The following is a 10,039-nucleotide window of genomic DNA, read 5'->3' as shown; positions in this document are numbered from 1 at the left end:
AGCTGGAGATAGACAAGGAGACTGAGGGAGCGGTGACAGAGGCGGCGGCGGTAGCAGAACAGTTAGTGACCCCGTGGGAGGTGTCCGCTCCGGAGGGGGGCGTCGACTACGACAAGCTGGTTGACAAGTTCTCGGGTGCCAGCGCATCGACGCCGCGCTCGTAGACCGCATCGCGCACCTCACGTCCCGGCCGCCGCATCGTTTCCTCCGGCGTGGGATCTTCTTCACCCACAGGTGACGCTCTCAAAATTCAAAAACTTTCCCCCCACAATTCTGCAGCTGAAAAGGCGAATTGTTACAGTCGATCAGCTATATATCGTTTATTAAACTGGCCGATTTGCCTGTGCGATTCTACATATCTTAAAATACCCCTTCATCATCAGTTTTATAATAAGCCAAATATGAAAATTTCCTGTAATGGAGCCGTTAGCCTCCCCCCCAACCTCCCCCGCACCGCCGCCGGCGACTCCCCCTCCCCCGCCTAGATCCGCCGCCGCCGGCCAGCCAAACCACTCTCCCACGGCCGGATCCACCAATTCCCACACCCCCTTCCCGTCTGGCGGCGCCTGACACGCCCAAGATCGCCCGTCCGCCCGTCCGCTCTATCATGGTGGTCTCGATTCAGATCCAGCTGGAGGAGAGCACCTTCCCCGTCCCGGGCATCCTCCACGCGTTGGGTTTCCTTCTCCACTGGCTGCAGAGTCAGCCATCCCCTCCACCGACGCCATTACTCCCCCCCACCAAACCGCCAGAATCCTAGGCCCTGCCGCAGATCTGCCATCACAAATGCAGCTGGAAGCGTATCCTATAGCAAATCGGCTGATGCAGTCTCAGGTACAAGCACTTATGAGATGGTTCCTTCCCAATGCTGCAGGGACACGACGGCCAACCACTCCGATGGACCGGACGAGGGGGACTGGTCCACGGTTGGCCTGAAGTACTGGTGGCGCCGCGGAGAATTTACTCCGCATCGACGCCGACCTGCATCAAATGTGCACCACCTGCCCATGGCAAAGAGGATGCAAGGTAAGTGTCTCCGCTGCCTTGGCAAAGGACACTCTGCTGCCTCCTGCACGGAACCGAAGAGGTGCATCAACTGCGGCTGCATCGGCCATAAAGCGCATGTCTGCAAGTCGGCCACTCCACGGCGCCCACAACACTACCACCCTCTGCTCCCCAATAGTCGGCCACCCAAACTGTCTCCGACACCTCCCCCTAACGCCAAACGCCCCCACCAAGCCATGGCACAGCTGGGCGACCTAGAGTACCGCCCCTAGGAGACGTCGGCGGTGGCGGCGACAAACGGGCCCATGGAAGAGGCTTTGGTGCACTACTCTGCACATGCTGTGGTGGCATGTTTGTTCCAGGACCGCGACGACATCAACACCGACCACGTCAAGAGGGCAATTTGCTCTCGGATGGGGGTCCGCGACGACGACGTCAAGGTGGCGCGTCACAAGCTAGAAGACTTCCTCATCGTCTTCCGACACCCGCACCACAGGGATGCGGCGCTTGACAGGCGCAACCTAACTGTGCGTAGCGGCCACATCAAGATGCTTCCATGGAGGACCCTCCCCTACGGTGATCACTGCGACCTCAAGTACCACATGCACCTCTGCTTGGAAGGCATCCCCCTCCATGCGTGGAACGAAAACATCGCCAAGAGGGCGGTGGCAAGATCATGCGACCTAGACTACGTCGAACACCGTTTGTTGCGCCGCGACGACAGGGCACTGTGCCCGGACGACACGAGGCCCTCTGCTTATGGGCATGGACGTACAATCCTTATGATATCCCTAAGGTAACATGGCTGACTTTGACAGGCAACGTGTTGATATTTGGTAACGCAATTAGGAATTGATCCGCAAGCGCACGGATATCGGTGAGCACTTCACCCGAGATGTTATCCAGAGTATCGTATTTATATTTTTACCACTAGGAGAAAGCGTGCATCTGACTAACCCGGTCTATTACTACTAACCTTTAGGCTACAAACTATGTGACTCGATGTGAGTGATGTATAGAGAAGACTACAACCGCACTCTCGTTCTAACCTTGGTAAGGATGATCTACTGTTCTGTTGGGAAGGCTCACGGAATCTAGACACCACAGAGGATGTTCGACCCGCACCTATAAACCCTATCGATCCTACTAACGGGATATGGGCTACAAAGGTAACTCGGAAATATCATGTTCCTCGCTACTACCACGGTCCAGCTAGTCAGGGGATATCTATGAGTATCCTAACCCAAACATCACATTTATGCTAGAGATGATTACTCTAAACTCTACGCGAAGAGATCAAAGTAAACTCATAAACCAAAGAACAATAAAACAAAGAACTTACTAGAATTTAGAAGTCGAAATACTAAAGAATCCTAGGAGCAAGCCTCGGGTTAGGAGACTTGATCCCGCAGGTACAACCTCGGAGTAGACACCGACAGGCCGGGCTTTCTCCGATCTACACCTCCACTCTATCTCTCTTAATCTAGTATAACTAGTCTACTCTCACATTGGATGCTACGCCCTATGAGGTGGGAACCCTAAGGAACCTCTCTCTCTGAATCCTCTCTGGAAAATATGCTAATGAATAATTGGATTCTCTCCTACAGAGGCCAGGGGTGAAAGGTCCTAATATGGCTAGAGGGGGGTGAATAGCCTATTTAAAAACTCTACAAAAACACTAGAGCAAGAGGTTAGTAAATAACAAAGTGAAACTTTTTGCTCTAGCTCTAAAGGGGTGTTTGCAAGCCACCTACCCAACAATTCTAGTTGCTATGATCACTATGCACACAAGAGCTAAGTCTCTACTTACACTAGAGAGCTACCTAAAGTTTCTATTCAAGAAGTAAGCTACTCTAGTTTGCAAGGAAGTAAGAGAGAGTGTTTGAACTTTATACCACCGAGTAGAGGGGATGAACCAATCACAATATTATGAAGTCCAATCACCGGGAGAAATCCAATCATCAAACACAAGGGACACAAGATTTTTCTCCCGAGGTTCACGTGCTTGTCGGCACGCTACGTCCCCGTTGTGTCGACCAACACTTGGTGGTTCGGTGGCTAAGAGGTGTAGCACGAACCTCGTCCTCACTAGGACACCACAAGAACCTACCCACAAGTGAGGTAGCTCAATGACACGAGCAATCCACTAATGTTGCCTTTGGCTCTCCGCCGAGGTAGGCACAAACCTCTCACAATCACCGGGAGATGGCCACGAACAATCACCAACTCGTGCCAATGCTCCTCCGTTGCTCCAAGCCATCTAGGTGGCGGCAACCACCAAGAGTAACAAGAAAACCGCAGCTAGAACGATCCCCAAGTGCCACTAGATGCAATCACTCAAGCAAATGCACTTGGAATCACTCCCAATCTCACAAAGATGTATAATCTACGAAGGAGATGAGTGGGAGGTGTTTGCTTAGGCTCACAAGGATGTCAAGTATGTTAGAATGCCAAGAGTATAAGCCCCAAGCCGGCCAAACACGTATTTATAGCCCCTCAAACAAATAGAGCCGTTGGCTCTTTCACTGGGCAAAACTCGGGGTCACCGGACGCTCTTAAAGGGGCACCGGACGCTCAACACCTGCGTCTAGTGCTCCAACGTCAGCCGCGTGTCAGAGTCTAACGGTAACCTGCAGAGCACCGGACGCTGAGCAGGTTGGCACCAGACGCGTCCGGTGCACACCGGACTCATGCGCAGAGAGCTCCGCAAACTGCAGGGTCACCGGACGCAAGCCACCGAACGCACCCTTAGCGTCCGGTGCTCACCGGACCCATGCGCAGAGAGGGTCGCAAAACGCCCGCACACCAGACGTGCACCACCGGACGCTCAAGCCAGCGTCCGGTGCCTATCGTCCGGTGCCTTACCCTAACTGGGCCAGGCACTGTCTGCACCGGACGGTCAGACGCAGCGTCTGGTGCTCCAGAAGTCAGCGTCCGGTGAGTGTTTTCTCAGCGAGAAACACTCCCGCGACTTCTCCAAATTACCCACCGGCGCAATAGAAAATATGCACTTCATTTTCTCAAAAAGCACCGAATCCCACCTCGCAAGCTCGGCGGGAGGGAGAGAGGAACCCATCCTCTCTCTACTCTTCAAACTCCACCTCCTTCTCAAAGTGTGCCAACACCACGAAGTGTGTACCAACAAGTGCACGTGTGTTAGCATTTTCACAAACATTTTCTTTGAAGGAGTTAAGTTAGCTCACTAGGTTCTAAATGCATGCACAAGAACAATGACACCTAGTGGCACTTGATAACCGCTTAGCCAAAGAATTCCCCTCTTTATAGTACGGCTATCTATCCTAAATGTGATCACACCCTCTTTGGTGTCTTGATCACCAAAACCAAAACCCTAAGCAATACCTTTGCCTTGATCTCCATAGGGTTTTGTTTTTCTCTTCTTTTCCAAGTTGAGCACTTGATCATCTTGTGGTCATCACCATCATCACCATGATCATCACTTGCTCCATAACTTGGCATGTACCAACCTCATTTTGTCTACACACACTTAGTATAGAGGTTAGTACTAGGGTTCCATCAATTATCCAAAACCAAACTAGGGCTTTCAAGGGGGGCCTTGCTTATATAGTCTTTTCAAATGAATCTAGGCCGTCGGATCAAACCGACATTGATTGAACGGTTCTCCTTGATCCTTTAGGTCGGTGGAGCATAATCCGCGAGGTTAAACGTGATTGGCCACCAGAGGTGGGCGGGCGCCCTGCCCCCGGGCCCGATCACCTTCCCGTTCGTTCCCATGGCTTCTGGAGTCTTTTAGATGATAGAAAATTGCGCGGCACGTTAATATCTCTATGTAAACCCGACGTGTGGGCCTTTCTTCCATATTTCCTGATAACCCCCTATAGAAATAGATAAACAACAAAACTCGTGGAATTCTGTCAGATCAAACCCTAATTCTAGGTGTTGTTTGTATATTGGTCCTTTTCTTTATTTATTTTATAATTAAAATTGATACTTAAGAACCGTCAACACAACGCAGTGGTGGCCCACGATGACCCGACTCCACCAAGGGGGCGACGCGGCCTCACCTTCAGGGTCCTTGTGCACCTGGACTACATCGAATCACCGCTGGACGACTACGGCCGAACCTCGACTCACGTGCTCATATGGCGGCACGGTGTCGCGGATGGGGAACGTGAGCCTTGACTGCGACGTGTCTCCCCTTCCCCAACACCTAGGGCCAACCGCCAGAACAACGACGACGACAACGACCGCGCAAGGCGCGGCGACAAGGGCCACAACTAGGGCGCCATGCTCTTTAGGAGCCTGTCTCAAGCCCCGGCAAGGGAACGCGAGCGAGAGCGCTCGCGGTCAAGACACAAGCGCCAACAAGAGGGCCGCTCGACCCGCGACGACCGCAGGTGCCAGCAGACTGACGCGGCCGACGACACCACTACGGCTGTGGAGGCCACGGAGCCACGGGGACACACCCAGGAAAGGTCCACCAACCATCGCAGGAGCAGAGCGCGACGCTCCCCTACACGCTGCCAACCCAAAGAGACCACCGAGCCGTGATGATGCTGCAGCCCAAGGTTCCACGCTACGAACTCAGATCGACACAACGACGGCCCACAGGGATGTCTACATCAACAACTCATGACTCACCTGCACCTGAACCCTCTCCTGTGCGCAGGGACATCGAGACGCACAGGGAGGAGGCCATGGCGCCTCTAGACCAGAACTCGGCGTCAGCGCCACCTCAACTCGCACCGGCCCTTGCAACTCCTCTTCAACATGCCAGAGTTGTGGGACGCTCCCCTGGTCGGCTTGCTCACCGATTCAGGCCGGGCATCGTCTAAGGCGTCGGCGTAGCATGAGCACACAACAGCAAGTGGCTGCAGCACAGCAGGCGAGCAATAGCGATGTTGTGGTCATGTTGGCCTAGACAGTATTGCGCTCCGTCCGGACACCACTACTCCAAGCGCCCCATGCTCCACCAGCAGGGCGCGCTGCACAAGGAAGCCAACAACATCCACTCGCAGAAGCCTTAGCGAAGCGATTAAGGCGATGACAGCACTATGTGGCCTCGGTGAGGCGCCCACCATCGACATCACCTAGCTCTAGGCATCTGTTGCTCCACATCGGGTCCCTACAAAACTGCTTATGTTACTTAGAACTAATTGTACCAGTCTCCTCGTCGATTTTAGTGTCGGCTCGCCATCCCCTTGGATGATGGTGGTAGAAGCCAGGGGTCATACACCGCCTCTGCATCCAATGGATATGCAGGCTGGTTTAGTCTGTCATCTTCAGTGTCTAGGGAACTGCACCCCTTTGTATCTGCACTTCCTACAGGCAGCCATCGGCCTTCAGTTTTGCCTGCCTAGGAGTTGTCTCTATATGTTAACAGCTACAACTCTTCAATCTCAGCAATCTGAATCAAACCAGGGCTCGTGTCTATTTCCTTATGGCACAAAGTAATTGTCATCTTCTCAATTGGAATGTAAGGGGATTAAATGATAATGCCAGGAAGGATGCTGTCAATGAACTAGTAAGAGACTCCAATGCCACAATAATATGCCTTCAAGAAACCAAACTGTAGGTCGTCGATCAAGCCACAGTGTTGTGCACTCTAGGAGCAAACTTTGTTAACTCCTTTGCAGTGTCACCGACTGATAATACCAGGGAAGCATCCTACTGGTTGTCAATGCAAACTTCTTCGACCTCGCTGATGTGGTGCTCTCTCCGCATACCATCACAACAACAATCAAGATGAGAGTTGATGGAGTGCAGTGGCAAATCACCATGGTCTACGGCCCCAAGGAGATGACCAAAAAATGCAGTTCCTCCAAGAACTCCAGAACATCCAACTGCCCAACCATGGCTGATGGCTGGTGCTAGGGGATTTTAACCTCATCTACCAAGCCCAAGACAAAAACAACACAAACCTAAACCGTCGTCTCATGGGCTCCTTCAAATCAGCACTAGACAACATGAGCCTAAAGGAGATTCGACTTAATGGGCGCCGATTTACCTGGACGAATGAACAAGATAGTCCCACCATGTCTCGCATCGATAGAGTATTCTGCACTCCAAAATGGGAAATTCTTTACCCGTCTTGCTTCCTCCACTCCCTACCCTCGCTTATGTCAGACCACACACCTCTGCTCCTACATGGCGAAATGGAGCACAAAAAGGAACCGTCCTTCCACTTCGAGAATTTTTTGACATCTATGGACGGATTCTAGGAGACCGTTCAAAAGGCTTGGAACAAGCCGGTCGACTCCTCAAATCAAATAAAATGACTGCACACTAAATTGTCCAGAGTAGCCAAGGCACTCAAAAGGTGGCGAAAAGAGAAAGTGGGGGACACTAAATTGTAGCTAGCCATACTTAAAGAGATCCTTCTACAGTTGGAGGCTGCACGGGAAAGCAGAGCACTTTCGCCATAAGATCTTGACCTGAGACGTCGCCAAAGATCGAGGCTCACATACATCCGCGCCGGCGACCGGTGGTGGACTTTACTCATAGCAATTATCTTGGATCAAAAATATTACATTGAGGTTCACTACTATAGTTTTTTAATTAGAGGTGGTCGTTTTTCATTAATGGAGGCGGGCTAGGGCAACCACCTCCAACAATATGTCACGGTTAATCATGACTTAATGGAGGCGGTTGCTCCTGCCCGCCTCCATTAAAACCTTAATAGAGGTGGACGCCATAATGCAACCGTCTCCGTTAATAGGCCTTTAATGAAGACTGACACTATACTAGGCCCACCTCGGTTAAAAAAATCTAGATTCTGAAGCTAACTAGCTCCAGCTTCTAGAACCTTCTCCAGATTCTAGAGCCACCGTCGTCTAGGCCGTTCTTTCCATGGTCATGCCAGCTCCCAACAACATCGCGAAGGTCGCTCGTGCACCACTGTCCTCCTACTTGCCGCCGTAGTCGTCCTCGCTCATGCCGGTTCCTAGGGCCCGCCACCGCCATCGTCTGTGCGGCTCTAGCTAGCACCAGATCTGCAAAAGGGGAGAGGGAGAGTGAGTGAGGGAGATAAAGAGAGGAAGATAGAGAGAGATAGGGAGACTATACCTGCCCCATCGGCGACACTAGCGCTGTCCTTCACCAGATCTGGACGACCTTCATCAAATTTGGCTGCATTACACTAGATCTGGCTCATCTCCTCCTCACTGCTGTCTTCGTTGCCACATAGAGAGAGAGAGGGAGCAGAGAGGGAGGCATTCATGGCCGCTGGCTTTGTTGCCGCACAGAGAGGCTATGGCTCATAGATCGAGAGAGAGAGAGAGAGACTGTGTCTCCTTTAGTTTGTGTTTCTTTTTGTGTCTATGACAAGTGGGCCCCATAGATATGTAGCGAGCCACGAGTGGCCACTAGTCCCGCTTCTAGATCGTTGACGTGGAGTAGCACATGAATCCATTAATGGAGGTGCTTATTTTATAACGATCGCCTCCGTTAATGGATTAATGGAGATGGTCGCCTTAAAATGTTTGCTTCCATTAATGGAGGCGGTCGTTAATATCTATAATCGAGGCGGTTATTTTAGAATCGAGGCGACCTTCTCCGTTAATATCTATAATCGAGGCGGTTATTTTAGAACGACCGCCTCCATTAATGAATTAACGGAGGCAGTTGTTATTATGCAACTGTCTCAGCTAATCGATGATTAACGGAGGCGGTTGTTTTAAGACGAGCGCCTCCGTTAAAGTTTATCGAGGTGGGCCTTTGGGAGAGCGACCTGGTTCGGAACAATGGAGGTGGTCGAGTGGTGTGCCCGCCTCCGATCAAAAAATGGTAACACCACGCAAAAGAAATTTTGTAGTAGTGGTTGCACGAAATTGATGGCACATGTATGAAACTTCACTGTAGTTCTAGGACTAATGATAGCTTTGTGGAATGGTAGCTGTTTTTGGCTAATATATGAAAAACATTATCACTAAAGTTAAATCTGTAGAAGTTGCCTACGCTATGGAAAGAAATAAAATTAGATAAATATGTTGCAATTATATACACAATATATCATTTATATTGATGTTTTTTTAAAAAATATCACAATCATGTTCATCTTATTTAAGCATGTCTGTTTTTTAGCAATTAGCAACACAACAGTATAATATTACACAGCTACATTTCATGATCGATCTGCATCTGACTCAGGAGTACACATCCTAGAATGGAAGTATGACCATGCCGCTGCTAAGACGCCAGACACAATTACAACTGCAACTCTAAGAAGCCAATCCTTAAGGTATTGCATGACCAAGGGAATGCTACCGGCTCCCCCACAAAAGCCGTCAGTGCTAGATATGGCACGAAACACGTTGGATCCGTGTTTGGGTCTTGAAGTGCACGATGACGTGTGTTGTTGCCTGCACCTGCTGGCAACGGCAACGGCAACGGCAAAGGCAAAGGCAACGGCAACGCGTGTGGGTCTCCCGTGATTCTTCCCGTCCGAAACGTGTGCAGTGCTTTTCCGCTTGATTCCCATACGAGGATGTAAGCAGGCAGGCGTGATCTACATACACACGTGACAATTTTCTAGGTAAGTACGTATGTCTCTTTTTTTCTTTTTCTTTTTCTTTTTCTTTTTTCTTACTTTATTTCCTTTACTTTTCACTCCTGCCTGTTTATTTTCTTTTTTTTTTGTTTCTTTTCTATTTTCTTGGTACTTTTTTTCTTTATTTTGTTTTTCTTTTCGTTTCTTTTATTTTTCTTATTTCTTTTTTATAGCTTCAACTTATTTTTCTTTTCTTTTCCATTATTTTCTGATTATTTTTTATTTTCTTTTTTCAATTTATTTTTTTGCTTATTTTTTGTTTGGTGTGACCTTTCATTATTTTTTATTTTTTATTTTCTCTTTTCTCTTTAGGTTTTCTATTATCTTTTTTTGTGATTTTATTTTACTTAATTATGTTTTATATTTAATTTTTCTATTTTCTATGCTCATATAGTATAGATGTGATATTCTATTATGTTTTTTGTGATAACCACGTGATTATAATATCATGTTCTGTGATATTTTTTGTAATGTTCATGTAGTATACATGTGATGTTTTACAATATT

The sequence above is a fragment of the Sorghum bicolor genome, chromosome 2 (genome assembly GCF_000003195.3).
Source record: "Sorghum bicolor cultivar BTx623 chromosome 2, Sorghum_bicolor_NCBIv3, whole genome shotgun sequence".
Taxonomy (NCBI): domain Eukaryota; kingdom Viridiplantae; phylum Streptophyta; class Magnoliopsida; order Poales; family Poaceae; genus Sorghum; species Sorghum bicolor.
This window is presented reverse-complemented; position numbering follows the sequence as displayed.